Source organism: Odocoileus virginianus, chromosome 11 (assembly GCF_023699985.2).
Source record: "Odocoileus virginianus isolate 20LAN1187 ecotype Illinois chromosome 11, Ovbor_1.2, whole genome shotgun sequence".
Lineage (NCBI taxonomy): Eukaryota > Metazoa > Chordata > Mammalia > Artiodactyla > Cervidae > Odocoileus > Odocoileus virginianus.
The window spans coordinates 10,629,568-10,647,286 of NC_069684.1; the positions used below are offsets into that span (position 1 = coordinate 10,629,568).

A 17,719-nucleotide genomic window follows, 5' to 3' on the forward strand; every position below is an offset into this window, starting at 1 on the left:
AGTCCTTGCTTGCAGGGAGCCTCGGCTCCTGTCTCTGTGTGAGAGCTTTTCCCTCCATTTGGTGGACCCATTCAGCTTTTTTATTCCATCCATTTTTAAAAAAATAGAAGGTGGATTTAAGAACATATTCAACATTATTTCATGGAAGATTGCATCCTTCTAATACAAAATATTTGTTTTTAACTGCACAGAACTAAAGTGCCTTCTAAAAAAAGTCCAAGCTACAACTCTGTTCTCTAGCCATAAAAATTTAAAATCACATTGATTACCCATCTGGCATATCTCCTAATTATGCATCACTTACTGGACTAATACTCCCTTCAGAAGCAAAACAGTAAATATACAAAGGGAAACATGATTAATAATTTCTTTGTGTTCTGTTTTTTGTTCAGGACAAGTTCCCGCTTATTCATGCTCTCCACTGAAAATGTTTCATAACTGTACCCCAAAACAGATATGATAAACTGTCCCCTGACTATCTGCTTAAAAGGAAGGGAGAGACATAGGAGCGTGTGTTTGTGTATTTTTAAACATGTTTGACTAATTTCTGCCTCTACTCCATCATATGTCTTAGCAGTTCAGTTCAGCCTCAACAAATCAGTTTTCTGGATAATCAGGCAAATATATTTGATTAAACAAGCTATACGGCCTATACTTGAAACATACTATTTTTTAAGAAGCTGCATCCTATTAGACTCATTTATTCCAGGATACCTGACATCTTATTAGACAAATTATGTACACTCACTCAAAATTGCATGGAGGATCCTATGAATTGCCAGTAATTCACCTTTAATGCTTTCTATCATTTTCTTTATACTTCTGTCCCCTTTCAGCTTTCTTTCTCCACTAACAACCTACAGGAATCTAGACTCCCTAGCTTCCATCAAAAGAGAATCACCAATTTCCTAGTAAAATTTTATATGTAATTCCTTTAATGAAAACTTCAAAATCTAATGTTTTCCTTCTTGAAGTACATAAAGAGGAAAATCAAGCTATACTTTATATTGTTAGCTATCCAGTAGCCACACCAATAGTTTTTCCTTGAGGATAGAACTCCAATATTCTTTAAATTGGCAACATGGCTAACTATACTCCCAGAGTTCTTTGTATCTTAGAGTGACCATGCCACATATTTCAGTCCAATGAGCCCTAAACAGAAGTCTACTGGAAGTCTCCAGGAAACCCTTTATTTTCTTGATTTTTTCATTTCAGTTCAGTTCAGTCGCTCAGTCATGTCAGACTCTTTGCAACCCCATGGACTGCAGCACACCAGGCCTCCCTGTCCATCACCAGCTCCTGGAGTTTACTCAAACTCATGTCCATTGAGTCAGTGATGCCATCCAATGATCTCATCCTCTGCCATCTCCTTCTCCTTCTCCCTTCAATCTTGCCCAGCATCAGGGTCTTTTCCAGTGGGTCAGTTCTTCACATCAGGTGGCCAAAGTGTTGGAGCTTCAGCTTTAGCATCAGTCATTCCAATGAGCATTCAGGACTCATTTCCTTTAGGATGGACTGATTTGACCTCCTTGCAGTCCAAGGGACTCTCAGGAATCTTCTCCAACACCTACAATTCAAAAGCATCAGTTCTTCAGTGTTCAGCTTTCTTTATGGTCCAACTTTCACATCCATACATGACTACTGGAAAAACCATACTTTTACTAGATGGACCTTTGTTGGCTAAGTAATGTCTCTGCTTTTTAATATGTTGTCTATATAACTTTTGTTCCAAGGAGCAAGCATCTTTTAATTTCACGGCTGTAGTCACCATCTGCAGTGATTTTGGAGCCCAAGAAAATAAAGTCTGTCACTGTTTCCATTGTTTCCCCATCTATTTGCCATGAAGTGATGGGACCGGATGCCATGATCTTAGTTTTTGGAATGTTGAGTTTTAAGCCAACTTTTTCACTCTCCTCTTTTACTTTCATCAAGAGGCTCTTTAGTTCCTCTTCACTTTCTGCCATGAGGGTGGTATCATCTGCACATCTGAGGTTATTGCTATTTCTCCTGACAATCTTGTTTCTAGCTTTTGCTTCATCCAGCCCAACATTTCACATGATGTACTCTGCATAGAAGTTAAATTAGCAGGGTGACAATATACAGCCTTGACATACTCCTTTCCCGATTTGGAACCAGTCCTTTGTTCCATGTCCAGTTCTAACTGTTGCTTCTTGACCTGCATACAGATTTCTCAGGATAGGCTTCCCTCATAGCTCAGTTGGTAAAGAATCCGCCTGCAATGCAGGAGAGCCCAGTGGGTCGGGAAGATCCGCTGGAGAAGGGATGGGCTTCCCACTCCAGTATTCTTGGGCTTCCCTTGTGGCTCAGCTGGTAAAGAATACACCTGCAATGCGGGAGACCTGGGTTTGATCCCTGGGTTGGGAAGATCCCCTGGAGAAGGAAAAGGCTACCCACTCCAGTATTCTGGCCTGGAAAATTCCATGGACTCAGTCCATGGGATTGCAAAGTGTCAGACACAACTGAGTGACTTTCACTTCACTTCAGGTAAGGTGATTCTTGATTTTTAGGGAACAGAAATGGCTGGCACTTTCTTTCCATCTTCTTATTGCACTGAGCAAAAATGCGATGTCTGGGGCTGAAGCAACTTTCTTCAAATCATAAGGCAAAAAGCAAGAAACTCACAAAGACCTTAGCTCTGAGATCTCTGAGCCACTGAACCAACCCTGGCAGCCTACTGCCCCTCAGACTTCCATTTTTATGAGAAAAATGAAACCTTATATGCTTCAGTCGTTAAGTTAGTCAGATATTGCATCTTAAGTGAGGTGCAATGGGAAAGAGTTGATGCCAAGTTCCACCTCCCAGAGACTCTGCCACAGTGTCTCAGGGGCTAAGGTGGAGAACCCAGCAAAGGCAAGCCAGCGGAGAAACCCTTCTTTTATTGGTACCTGATTTCCCCAGGCTAATTCAGCTTTTATGTTACATACCAAGGTAATAATTAAGAATTCACTTGAGAAAAATAATTATTCTGTTTAAGATTCTATGCTTAAAACAACTGGATTAGATACATTCAGATCAGAAGATTTGTTGGCTTTATTACAGAAAGAAACCCAAAGGAATGAATCATTACTAATGGGATTTTAGCAATAGTGTCCAAAGGGGATGATATTTTGATAAAGAAAAACTAGCCTGGATCCTCTCTGATTCCTTCTCTCTCTCTCTTCCCGTTCTGAGTACCAAACTGATGTCATGTGTGTTTTCCAATTAGGTTGGTTGGTTGTTCTACCAAAAGATGCAAAGACAGCACACATGATCCTGTATCTTCATGGAATTCAGGGATCTAAGTCTGTATAGGACCTTAGGAATGTTTTAAAAACTAATAATAAGTACTTCCTAAGAGCAGAAGCTGCGGAACAGTGGGGAGGCATCGCTGCTTTTGTATTTCTCTTCTCCTGGGGGAAGACTGGTCCTGGCGGAAGGCTGGACTGTTGCAAAGTCTTGAGACCAACATTCTAATGAGTTTCCTTCTGTACCAAAGTGAAAGTCACTCAGCTGTGTGACTTTGCGACCCCATGGCCTATACATTCCATGGAATCCTCTGGCCAGAATACTGAAGTGGGTAGCCTTTCCCTTCTCTAGGGGATCTTCCCAACCCAGGGATCAAACCCAGGTCTCCTGCATTGTTGGCGGATTCTTTACCAGCTAAGCCACCAGGGAAGCCTAAGAATACTGGAGTGGGTAGCCATCCCTTCTGCAGCGGATCTTCCCCTGGTGTCTCCTGCATTGCAGGCGGATTCTTTACCAGCTGAGCTGTCAGGGAAACCCAAAGGGCTGAGGCATATTTATGTGATGTCGGTGTTCTGAAATGGTCTGCACACCCTGAACTTTGGTGTTTGGACTTGCATTTAAAATTCATCATGTGCGTGAGACAAGTGCTCAGGGCTGGTACACTGGGAAGACCTAGAGGGATGGGATGGAGAGGGAGGTGGGAGGGGGGGATCGGGATGGGGAATACATGTAAATCCATGGCTGATTCATGTCAACGTATGGCAAAAACCACTACAATATTGTAAAGTAATTAGCCTCCAACTAATAAAAATAAATGGACAAAATAATAATAAAGTTCATCATGGTCTTTCATGAGTTAAAATGTTTAAAAATGAGAATAATGCCTGCCCACCTTCCCTCCCCTCTCACAAGCACACCCTACCCAACACTGAGACCTCACCGCTCCTGCAAAGGCCAATATTATTTTACTCACCACCCTGCTGCTCTCCTCGGACCTTCCGTACTGTAGTGTGTGAGCTTTAGGGTGAGAGAGGCTTGGGTTTCACCCCAGGTCAGCCATTTCCTGCCTCTGTGACCTTGGGCTAATTGCTTAACTACTCTGGGTTCCAGTCTCCTCCTGCTTAAATGGGATATGAGAGTAGTACCTACCTGGTAGGATTGTTTTGAGGCTTAAATAATTTAAAATATGCAAAGTGCCAGAACAGTTCCTGGAACTCGTTAAGTGCTAAATGAGTATTAGCTATTATTGTTGTTGCTACTCTCCTGTCCCCAAGCTTCATCGCCCCATTGGTAAATGGGGATACCTGCCCCATAGCAAGGGGATGGACAATCCACTGACATAGTAACCTCTGTTGGAGGCTCACCGTTTCCTCCCTGCTTCTCCCTGGGCTCTGCCTGCTCCGAGCTTCTCAGCACCTTAGATCTTGCTGCCTGAGCAAAGTCTTCTCCAGCTTCAGGAGCCCACCCTGTCTTCTTCTATATGAATATCCACAGCGATTCATATCAGTACCCTGCAATTTAGTACCAAATCTTAGGTTGTCTTTTTTGTTATTTTTTACTTCAATTTCCTATTAAGACTTTAAACTTCTTACGTTCAAGTATTCATTCCTCCATATTTCACTTTTTTCCTTTTCCTTTTCTTTTTTGGATGCTCTGTGCAGCACTCGAGGTCTCTGTTCCCCTTCAAGGGGTTGAACCCAGGCCCCCTGCCCTGGGAGCGTGAAGTCTTAACCACCGGAGCACCAGGGAGTTCCTACCATACACTTTAGTATCTTATCCAAAGTCAGGGACATGGGACCTGCTTAATGAAAATTTGTGATTGCTCTACTTATCGTTATGCTCATATTTTTATATGTACGCATGGAGTTCCTTTCAAAGCAGGTTACATCTGCAGGACAGCAAAGTAACAGAAAAAGCACTCACTTGCTCTCACCTGGACTAGAACTGGGCATAAACCCAGTAGCAGAGGAAACTTGGAAGGAGTTCCCTCTCTCTGTGATGTTGGAGGGACACAGGCTTTATACTCCCTGAAACAGTGGGAAAAACACGATTGAGGCAACATCTTCTTGATCTTATTTCATCAATTGAAATCCTCCCTCCCCCAAGGCCTTACCTTGGCCAAATTCAAGAAACAGATGTTTGCATAAAAAAGAATCTCCCTGGAGTCAGTGTGACTGTTTATCCAATTTTCACCCTGCCATCCAGACTTAGGTTATGTCCAACAGAGCCCAAACAACCAGCTGGAATGTACGAGCTTCAGCCTGTGGACGAGGTCAAGGAGAGGCGAGAGGGCCCCATGCAAGGGGTGCTGGAGAGGAGATCTCCCTTCGTGAAAAGTGGGACAAGAAAAATTCATTTCCCATGAACAGAGAAACTTTTCTCAGCTCTGGAACCATAAGCCTTTTTTTTTAAATTGAAATACAGTTGATCTACAATGTTGTGTTAGTTTTAATGTACAGCATTACATTAAAGTGACAGCAAAGTGATTTAGTCATATGCGTATATAAAGAATCTGATATATATATCAGATTCTTTCCCCTTATAGGTTATCATAAAATATTGAATATAGTTCCATAATCCTTCCATTCATATTATTTTCCATGTGAAGACACTGTCTTTGGACCACTTTTCTCTGTTTCCATTACCCTTCTCTGATCCCCCAGCACAGTGATTAAAATTTTTCTAAACCTTTTAAGTCCACAGAGCTGTTCTGTATTGATGAACTAAGGATGTACATCTCTTTTTTCTTTCTCTTTCCCTGTTGAGTTTGTGTATTTTGATCATCTCATGAGCTGTAATTGCTTAAATGCTGATGATGGCTCTGTCTCAGAGAGCTATACATCTGTTAAACCTTGTCTAGCTCAACTTCTTTCCTCCAACATTATCTTAGGGAAGTTTTATGTGAAACATGAAGAGTGTAGGAGAGATGCTGCTTCGTGAGGTTTACATATCAGAGGTGAGAACTGAAAGCCCGCCTCTGATGGCAACATCTGCTCTGAACACGGGCATCAAGGGACCTGCCATCAGACTGTTTTGTCTTAAGGATGATCACCATGTATGTTCACAAATAAAAACATGAAGCATTCTGACAGCCAAGCAAACCGTGAAGAATTAAACTTCCCAAACAGGAAAACACACTGCAACATCTTGCTGCTCTTCATTTGAAGAAACTACTTCATTCAGAGTCTCTTCCCTTCCTTCTGCTTGACTGCCTTCCCAACCCCCTCAGGTTCATCCCTTACAGATATGTTTCTGCACACGGGCAAGTTTCCATTTGGAGAGGGACTGGTCCGATGTTCAAAAAATCAGTTTCCTAATGATAAAATCAGACTTCTCTAGTAAAGATGTTTGAGGCACTGCATCAGTAGCAGTGAAAGGAGGTTTATAAAATAACCAGCGCCACCCAAGACAAAAGTTTTCAGTGACTCACTTGCCTTCCCATCAAGTCCCTTGAAATTTCAGTCTCTCTGTTCTCTGGCCTCATTGTCTGGTCTCTGGTCTATCCTTCTTAGTACAATCCCTGCTATGCTTCAGGAAGCTCCAGGCAACTGAAAACAACCATCTTCCCTGACCATGTTCATTCTCATGTTCTTCCCCAACTGCTTTTCTTACGCCAGCATTTAAATGCAAATCCTCTCTCCATCCCATCACTATACGACGACAAATGTCTGTGTAGTCAAAGCTATGGTTTTTCCAGTAGTCGTGTATGGATGGGACTCGATGGACATGAGTTTGAGCATGCTCCCAGAGTTGGTGGTAGACAGGGAAGTCTTGTGTGCTGTAGTCCATGGGGTCGCAGAGTCACACGTGACTGAGCGACTGGACTGAACTGAACCCAGTGCCTGAAGCAAGGGCAGGAGCTTCTGATCATTCAGCTGCATGTGACCACCCCATCCCTTACAGTGCTGTAGACTCTTGCTTTGAGCAAGTATCACATTCAGACTCATGGTGTAGACCTCTGCACACTTGCTCAATCCCCCCTACAACACTGCAGTCTTAGAAGAGCGCTTGATAAAGAAATGCCTTGAGTACAAAAGAGAGAGCCCTGTTGCTAAGGACTGAACTGTAAGCCCCCTGCACCAAATTCATGTGCTGAAGTACTAAGCTCCAGTATGACTGTATTTGGAGACAGCACCTTTAGAAGGTAATTAAGGTGAAGTGAGATCATAAGGGCAGGGTCTTTCCACATGCACGCATTGAAGGAAAACCATAAGAGAACACAGCAAAAAGGCGGCTGCCTGCAAGCCAGAAAGCGAGTCCTCGAAAGAAAACAAACCCTGCTGGTCCTTGCTCTTGAACTTTCCAGTTTCCAGAACTGTGAGAAAACAAATTTCTGTTGTTGAGCTGAGTAAGACATTCATTCATACGTGATGAGCCATCAATAAACATAATGATTTTGAAGACTGATTCCATGAATGGGGAAGGTGGTATCTGAAGGGTTTCATCCCCTCTACTGACCATATCTTACCCCTTTCAGTGGCTAACTGGCAGTGGGAGGTATTTAGGGCAATGAAGTATGGGCTAAAGGGACTATCAGATGCCTTTTACTTAATTTCAACTTCTAAAACACACAGTTCAAAACTTAATATAAAAAGGTATGTATTACAAACGCAGTGTAAGAACAGCTTCTTAGTTATTTTCAAAAACCAAGCTTCACTGGGGTGATCCATTCCTTTCTAATAAAGCTACACAATGCTTCCCTGGTCTTCAGATATCAAAAACCTCACACAGCTGACAAATTCTTATGGACTTATTGAAACCAGATTTATGAGTAAAAATAGCTTATGTATTTATCAAATAGGGTATCTGGTATCATGTAGACAAAATCACAATGTGGTCAGCTCTTTAATTTTTTGTTATATCATGAAAACCTGGCTTAAAATCCAGTTGTATCTTACAGGTCAAGCAGTTAAGAGAACATGTTTTATACTATAAACTTGCTACTAATTTTACTTGGATGATATATGAGATTAGTCAGGGTTCTCCAGAGAAAGAGAACCATTAGGATGGAGACAGATAGATAACTTTATTTTAAGGACTTGACCCACTTGTTTGTGGGGGCTGGCACGTCAATAGAACAGGCCATCAGGGAAATTTAGGTAGGAATAAGTATTACAGTCTTGAGCCCCAAATTGGCAAGTTTTAAAATCAGGCAGAGTTTCCATGTTTCAATCCTGAGGCAGAATTTCTTTCTTTGGGAAACCTCAGTCTTTGCTCTGAAGTCTTCAACTGATTGGATGAGGCCTATGCTCATGTTTAAGGATAATCTGCTTTACTCAAAATCTACTGACTTAAATATGAATCACATTTAAAAAAATTTATCATGGCAACATTTAGACAGGAGTTTGACCAAACAAACTGGGTACCAAAACCTAAAGGAATCAATCAAACCAGTCAATCCTAAAGGAAATCAATCCTGAATATTCATTAGAAGGACTGATGCTGAAGCTGAAGCTCCAATACTTTGGTCACTTGATACGAAGAGCTGACTCATTAGAAAAGACCCTGATGCTGGGAGTTTGAAGGCAGGAGGAGAAGGGGATTACAGAGGACACTATGGCTGCATGGCTTCACTAACTCAATGGACATGAATTTGAGCAAGGTCAGGGAGATGATGAACGACAGGGAAGCCTGGTGTGTGGTGGTCCATGGGGTTGCAAAGAGTTGGACACAACTGAGCAACTGACCAACAGCAACCATAACCTAGCCAAGGTGATATGTAAAATTAACCATCACTAATGGAGACAAAGCTCCAACCAAAAGTATTTAACTTAGAGACATTTTCAGCATTGGGTAATATTCCCAACAGTCCTTGGGAATCCCTTCATCTTGGCTAAGTTGCTTGAAACATCTAAGCCAAAAAAACCTACCGGACCCAAAACTGAGTGGTGAAATGTTCTGGAAGTTCCTCCAGGGCAGAACAGTAGAACAAAGTCCAAAAATGCTTTTATTTATTTGGAAAACAGTTCAGGGACCATCCCAGTGAATCCTAGAGAAGAACTGGCAAGTCAGTTTTCAAAGAACAACTCACTGATTTCATCTGAGATTATGTCTAACAGTTTTGCTAAATAATCTTTCAATACTATAACAAGAAGTTGATGAGAGAATAAAATTTAAGGAGTGGATGTACTGCTCAATAACAGAAAGGTTGTTTTCTCTTTTCTGCCTCTCTTACTTTTAAATACTATTTTTTTTTTTTATAGCTCCTTGGCAGGAGAAAAAGACTCTTTAAAACTATGACCCAATGTCAGAGAGAAAACAGACTAGTCTCTTAAACTAATGGCTGTTGTTGAGGACTCCTTTAGTGATAGTCAGCCGGGAAAAAAAGTGGGGGGGGGGGGATGAACTTTGCAATAAACGACCTTCACAGAAGAAGACTATTCATGTTAATTAGTAGCTCTTTTCAAATATGATTCATATATGCATTAGGCCATGCCGTGCCGAACAATGCAGGCATTGTAGTAAACATCAAGATAAGTCTCAAGTATGGTTATCAAAATTTTAGAAAACTCTAGGGAGAATTTTTTTTCATAAGATTGTGACTTGCTGCTCCTAGTACATTGCACAATGGTATCTCTCTTAATGGCTTTTAGCTTTTGCCACTGCCAACTTTTATATTTAAAATCCATACAATTATGGACAATTTATGAACATTACGAGGCTTTTCTTTTTTGCACTGATTCTTACTAATTCAAGCCAGCTTTTATCCTTTGCAAATCAAATGCATTTTGCTTACAACACTAGATTCATTCTCACATATTCCACTTTATTCTTATTATTAGTATTCCTTATTATGCATATTTAATTTAAGAATGCATTTTCTCCATTAAAAAATTAGAATATGTGGAAAGAAGTACCAGAAGGTGATTATTTGCTTTAGCTTGCTTTTATCAACTATTGAAGGCCTCAGATGGTCTTCCCAAAGTTCCAAGCAAGAGACAAACATGCTAAAAGGCAAAAAATTAGAACACAAATCTGCTCTCATAGAACTAACTTCCTTATGGTATATAAGATATCAAATTCAATGAAGAGATTACTGAAAATTTCTTCATATTATGTGACTAGAGAAAGGATATAAATTTGCAAGTATTCCTCAAGCAAATACACCATTAAGTATGGTTCTTTGGTGATTAATCCAGCAAGAAGTACCAGAAAGTATGAAGTCAAGTGTGCACCTTCCCCACGTTTACACCCCACACCAGCTCCTCATGACACTCTCTGTCTAAAATAGAACAATTAATGGGCCAAACCCCCACATATGTCTTTATGTAAAATTCCTTCAATAAAATAGCTAGGACTTTAGAGTCTGCAAGAAATAAGCAACTGGTTGGAGCTCCTTTCTTAATTTTGCAGTCACTGGTTGGAGGCTATCAGCCAACTGATTTGATTATCTTTTCTATGTGTTGCCTAACAAGTTTGAATCATCCCACTTCCACGTCAAAGTTATTGATTTAACTGGTCATTTTAAAATGGTGAGGGTAAAGCAAAGAACTCTATGTGACGGATGAAAGCAGTCTCCTCTTTCTTGCCCTCCTCACCCACCTGGGATCTCCAACAAACACGCTGTGTAACTTTGGTTTGCTGAGTAGGTGCTATATCAGCCACACTGACTGCACAGGACAGGAAGAACAGAGTGTGTATGTTAGTTTCCCCTTTATACTGTGTTTAAGGATTGCCATTTGTTATTGGTTTGACACTTTAAAATCTATAGACACCAGCTGGTTTGTTTTACTATGGAATCCAAATAAACTAATACTGAATAACATTTTTGGCACCTCTTAAGCGTCTATCATATGATGGATACCATGCTAGCTATTAATACTTTTGATATAACCTATTACCTACTAGGGTTTCCCAGGTGGTGCTAGTGGTAAAGAACCTGCCTGCCAATACAGGAGATGTAAGAGAGGTGGATTTGATCCTTGGATCAGGAAGATCCCTTGGAGGAGGGCATAACAACCCACTCCAGTATTCTTGCCTGGAGAATCCCCATGGACAGAGGAGCCTGGCCGATTACAGTCCATGGGATAGCAAAGAGTCAGACACGACTGAAGCGACTTAGCATGCATGGCACCATATTACCCACTAAGCATAACATACCTAAACGAGTTCCAGCTCACATTGTACAGATGAAAATTCTTCTTCCTCCACTTACTAGCTTTGTGAATATGCCCATATCATCTTTGTGGGCCTCAATGTTCTTACCTGAAAAATAGAGGCAATAGTAATACTGTCTCTTAGAGCTGTGAGGATAAATGTAATGCATTTAAAACCCTCCAAACCGAGCTTTCCAAGCCTTATTCTCCCATGTGTGTCTTGATCTTATTCCTCTAGAGGCCATTGGGATATTTCTCTCTTCCTATTAATCTCTACTCTAGTATTTTGGAATTTTCAATCTCATTCTTAGTTTTGAAAACAGGATAGAGTACAGTCAGTTCAGGAGGGCCCCATACTCCTGTTCTCCCAGCTATCAAAGTGTGCCTTCACTTGATTGCCTCACTACCTCTCCATCGTTCCTAATATCTTCAATGAAAATAGAATCTTACAGTTAAGATCAATAAATGCCTTGAAAACAAAACTATAAACAGACCTTAATTAATTAGCCTCCTAATTATTCTCTCCTGAAGCTTTTTTTTTTCAGTTCTTCTACAACCATGATCAGAAACAAAACATCAAAAAATAGTAAGAATGCTCTTTTCATTGCTATCTTGGTAACTAAGGTTAATCAAATACACAAATGACCGCACAGAGATCGGTTACTAATATTTGGAAAGTATCACTCAGAGATATCATATATAAGTTTCAACATAGGTTTGAAAAATATAAGGTGGGGGGGTCTTTTTGTGTTCTCAAGAATGATGCAATGATGAGTATCAGCAATCTCAATTCTGAAATCCCAAATTAAAATATCAGAAGTATGCCCTACTTATGTTAATTGCCCTCTTTATCAGGGTCTAGAGGGCCACACACTTATTTCCACCAGGTGTTATTTTTAACAGTGTATTTTAGGATTGATGCTTTACCCCCAAATGCCTTGTTGATGGAGCATTTGACAGTAGTTATAGCAGCCTGTGAATTTGTACCTCTTCACCCTCCCATGAGGGCTAGGTCAGATTAATCATGGCATTATTATGTCATTCATTCTAACAGTCTGCCTCTGCAAGAAAGTCATGTCAGCTGTGGTACAATTATCTAAGACTGATGATAAAGACCAAAGTCATTATAATACATTTACTTGGCACAGATCTTCTTAGCTACACTTCCAAACTCACAACCCAATTAGTAGGTATGTGGGATCCTCCCTAGTAGGACTATGTTTTCACCTTGCCAGTAGAAAGCAAAGGATCGTCAATGGACTTGTTATATGCGAAATAATGCATCCCTTTTACAAGGAAAGATTGAGCATACTGCTTACTGGAGATGGATCTACATCATGAGTATCATACCTCCATCAGCTGGAAAGAGACCACATATGGTGATTCTTAAGAAAATCAGACAAAGACCTATCAATAATCGGGGCAGAAGAAACTCCATTTCCTAATTTCTTCACTTTGAAAGTTGAGAAAGTTGACAAATATTCGTGAAGTTTGGATTTGAGAAATTAATGTGGCATGATAATCAATGGTCAGCATTGCCCTCTCCCTCATGGACATCATAGAAGATGGGGTCTGAAAGCCCACAGAGAGTAGAAGAGGACTCCCCTTGTCCTGGAGTTACCTGCACTTCCACTGACCCTCCCCTATTTCAGTTTAATGCTTTATTCATTTCTTACTGACTTCTAGAGTGCATGCACTCTCCTCAACTATCAGCCCATCCAGGACCATCTCTCAGAAGATATTACTCTTCATTTGTAGAACGTCTGAGGTTATTGGACAAGGCTACTTGAGACTCTCATGAGTTCAGTTCAAATTTCCCAATATCCTATCCTCACTTGCTAAGTCCCATATCTCTACCTGTCCTCTGGATTCCACACCTCTGGAACTTTCTCTTTACCAACCCCTCTCCCTCCAGCATTTTGGAATCTTCAGTCTCTTCTTTCTCATTTCTGTCTCTGCCTCTCTCTCTCTCTCTCTCTCTCTCTCTCTCTCTCACACGCACACACACACACACACACACACACACACACGCAGAAGCACTTGTAACTGTATCCCTAGGTCTATTCTAGCAATACAATAATAAGTAGGAGGAGAGGTAATAAGCAAAGGGGTAATCAAGATTGAGTAGATCTCAGTCAGCTAGGAATGCAGGAAGAAAAGAATCTTTAAGTAACTTTACTGACCTGTAATTCACATGTTATTAACTAAATCCATTTAAAGTGTACAATTCAATGAGTTTTGACAAATATATGTATCCACAGAACTGCTTGCGTGTGAAACGAGTGCAGTTGTATAGTAATTTGAACATTCTTCGGCATTGCCTTTCTTTGAGACTGGAATGAAAACTCACCTTTTTCAGTCCTGTGGCCACTGCTGAGTTTTTCAAATTTGCTGGTATATTGAGCGCAGCACTTTAACAGCATCATCTTTTAAGATTGGAAATAGCTCAGCTGGAATTCCATCACCTCCACTTGCTTTGTTTACAGTAATGCTTCCTAAAGTCCACTTGACCATTATTGTATAAATATACATCTATTTGCTTATTTATTCACCTGTCGATGGACATTGGGTTATTTCCAGTCTAGGGCTTTATTTCAAATAAAGTGCCAGGAACATCACACACAATATTTTGTATGGGTATACATTTTTAGATCTTCTTGGTAAATACTTCTAAATTACTTCTCTAGGAGTAGAATGGCTGGTGGTATGGCAGAAGTATGTTTAACTTTTAAACAAATGGACAGTTTTTCAAAGTGGTGACAACATTTTATATTTTCACAGCAATGCATGTGAGTTTTGCCTGTTCCACATACTTGCCAACAATTCTCATGGCTAGCGGTGGTGGTGGTTTAATAGCTCAGCTGTGTCTGACTCTTGACCCCATGGACTGTAGCCTGTCAGCCTCCTCAGGCTCCTCTGTCCATGGGATTCTCCAGGCAAGAAGACTGGAGTGGGTTGCCATTTCCTTCTCCAGGGGATCTTCCTGACCCAGGGATCAAACCCGGGTCTCCTGCATTGCAGGCAGCTTCTTTACCAACTGAGCCACCAGGGAAGCCCCTTCTAGTGGGTATGTAGTTTAATTTGCATTTCCATGATAACTAATGGTTTTGATCTTATTTTCATTGCTTAGGCCATTTGTATATCTTCTTCTGTAAACTGTATGTTCAAATATTTTGCCTATTTTCAAAACTGGGTTATCGTCTTATTGAGGTATAAGGATTCTTCATCTATTCTAGATAAACTGTGTTAGAAATATGCATTGAAAATATTTTCTTTCATTGTGGCTTGCTTGCTTTATTTCTTAAAAGTATATTTTGAAGAGCAAAATTTTAATAAAGTCCAGTTGTCACTTTTTATTCTAAAATTGTAAAATGGCTTGAGACTTTTATGTCCTAAGAAATCTTCTCTTATCTCAAATTCCTATAGATTTTATCTTATGTTTTATTCTAGAATTTTTATAGTTTCATGTTTTACATTTAGGTCTATGGCTCAAAATAATTTTAAAATAACTATTTTATGATTAGGAAATTAGCAAAAATTATTCTAGAAAAAACACATTCTTTTTTTTTTTAATGTTTGTGCTTCTAAACATTCCAAAGATCCTGTTGAGTTTAGCTTTGTCTTGGAGAAGATGTTAAAAGAGAGAAGAGAGTTATACATACTGTGTAAGTTCTTTGGGTTTTTCTAAATACTTAAATTTTTATTTTACATTATTTTATAAGCAGTTTTTCATATTTCAGTGTATGTGGAGGGCATTTTCCCACAAACTTTTCATATATGAAAATATTAAATAGGTGAAGAGAATTCCATCTTATTAACACTCAAAAATCTATTTATCCAGTCCCTTTTTTGGTATTTGTCTTGTTTCCAGCTATTTATGACAACAATAAAAAATCATATTGCTCTAAATGTCTTTCAACATAAGTCTTGGATCTCTGATCATTTCCTTAAGATAAACTTTTATATGTGGATTTATTAGTTTAACGGATAAGGAAAAAATTTAAAGCTTTTGATATGTATTTCCAAAAAGAATGTACCAAATTACAGACCTCCCAGTAGTTTGTGAAAGCATGGTTGCACCCTCCCCAATTTGGGCCACTGCCTTTGATTTTAATCTTAGCAAATCTGTTAGAGGAAAATAATAAATTATTATTGTTTTCATCTGTATTTCCTTGATTTTATTAAGCCTGAATTTTTTTTTCTTTCATACACTTTTCAATCCTTTGTGTTTCTTTGTGGATTACTTGTTCAAATTCTTAGTCTATTTTTTTCCTGATAAGATTTTAAAAATGTATTTATTAAGTCCTTTTTACATATTAACCTATACCAATCTATTAATACATGTTAACCTATTTCTGCTTCAGGCATTAATATTTTCTTGCTAGTTTATTTTGTTTACAATACTTCTGCAAAGGTTTAAGACTCTATAAAGTCAAATCTACCATATTCTTAGATTAGAAAGATTTCCCATACCTCTGTAACTTACATGTTTATAGACAGACACACTAATGTTTTGTTTCATCTTTTATGCACTATTTTTATGTTGTAATGCTCTAATCCATCTAGGATGTATTTTCGGATGACATGTGAAGAAGGAATGTGTCTGAGCCCCAGTTCCTTGAAAAGCCGAGCCTGAGGAAAAGCTTGCATATTGGAGGCTTCCAGGGAGAGGGGTCCCAGGGCATCAAGAGTGAGAAAAGGAAAATGAGGAAGTAAAGAGGGGAAAGAGGAAAGAAAATCAAAGGTGGTGCTTTGTCACCAGGACAGCACCAGTTTCAGAGGAAAACACAGCCATATTCCAGATGCAGGATGTCAGAGAGGCAGAGGCTGACTCAGCTGATCTATGAGTCCAGTGCGGCAGGGGGTGGGGAGGAGAAAGGAACTGATCTGTCAGTTCTCCATCTCCTTTCTTTTGATGGTCAAGGTTTGTGCTTCAGAGTTGCATCATGCAAACGTTCCAGGCAGCTGCCCGGAAGTCTGGGCTCCATGGACTCAGCGAAGTCTTACGTGGCTGCTAGAACCTCTGTGGTTTTGTGCCGCAGAAAGAGCAAAGGCGGCTGTGCCTGGGAGGCTGGAGGAGCTGGGCCGTTAGGAGACAGGGACAGCAGGTCAGGGGGAAGGGGAGCCTGGCAAACGCAGCAGGCACTTAACACTGGTCTAGCAGAGGCTGTAAATCCATCCCGTCTCATCCAGCGGGTAATCCACCATTTTCTCACCCATTTAAACATCAACTTTACCATATTCTAAGTTCTGAATTGTACTAGAGTTTATTTCTGGTTCTATCTCTATCTGTGAATATACAAATGTACACTTATAATAAGTTATAGCTTTCTGATGGTACAAATTCCCTCTCATTTTTTTCAGTTTTTTTCCCCTTGACTTTTATAAGAATAAGCTCATGTATGTAGGTAAGGTCATAACTAGATCTGTAAAATAATTGGGAATTTGTGTATAAATACATTGATTTGGGGACTATCGATACTTTTATACTCTTCTATTTCACTATTCATGAAAACAGCAGCAGCATCAATTTAAGACTTTTTAACGTCCCTCAGTAAAATTGTCCAGTTGTTTTTCATGTAGCTCTAACAGAGCTTTTATTAAATTTATTCCTGGATGTTATAACTTCTGTTACTCTGGTGGGCAGAACTTTTTCCATTGTGCTTTTTTAATTGATAATTTCTGGAATCTAGTAAATATTTCTGTGTTAATTTTTGTTACTGGTAATTTTTTAAACTCTCCAACTAGCTCAAATAACTTTAAACTTTATTCTCATGAGTTTTCTAGATAGACATACTGACTGTAAATAATAATTTTTCTTTCTTCTCCAATAAGTATATTTCTTATTTCTTTTTTCTGCCCTTTTCCATTGGCAGTAACTTCAGAATAGCATAAAATGAATAATTATGATGTTATCCTTCTTGGTCTTACCTTTAAGAAGAATGTTTCTGCTGCTATTTTACTTTTGTGTGCATGTTTGCTCAGTTGCTTTTGACTCTTTGCGACCCTATGTAGCCCACCAGTCTCCTCTGTCCATGGGATTCTCCAGACAAGAATACTGGAGTGGGTTGCCATGCCCTCCTCCAGGAAATCTTCCTGACCCAGGGATCAAACCCCTGTCTCCTGCATCTCCTGCATTGCAGTCAGATTCTTTATCGCTGAGTCACTGGGGATGTCGCTATTTTACTTTTAAGTATTGTAAGTATTTGCTGTTGGTTGCAAAGAGAAATTTTAAATCATATCATTGCTGTTGCTCAGTTGCCAAGTTGTATCCAATTATTCACAACCCCTTGTGGCTCAGCTGGTAAAGAATCCGCCTGCGATGCAGGATACCTGGGTCTGATCCCTGGGTTGGGAAGACCCTCTGGAGAAGGGAA

General features: G+C 39.8%; 1 long non-coding RNA gene across 19 annotated transcripts in view; it reads right to left on the minus strand.

Moving 5' to 3' along the window:
- Positions 1-17,719, minus strand: part of LOC110140446 (uncharacterized) — a 171,574-nt gene that overhangs the window by 5,669 nt on the left and 148,186 nt on the right. For 11 of the 19 annotated variants that reach the window (XR_011490248.1, XR_011490257.1, XR_011490252.1 and 8 more), the window contains 3 exons: positions 11,347-11,451; positions 5,360-5,571; positions 5,180-5,273 (listed from right to left, as the gene is read on the minus strand). This is a non-coding gene — a long non-coding RNA (uncharacterized lncRNA). Of the gene's footprint in view, positions 1-917; positions 1,568-4,610; positions 4,758-5,169; positions 5,274-5,359; positions 5,572-11,346; positions 11,452-17,719 lie in introns of those variants that run through there. The other 8 variants (XR_011490258.1, XR_011490253.1, XR_011490256.1 and 5 more) reach the window with 8 other exon arrangements.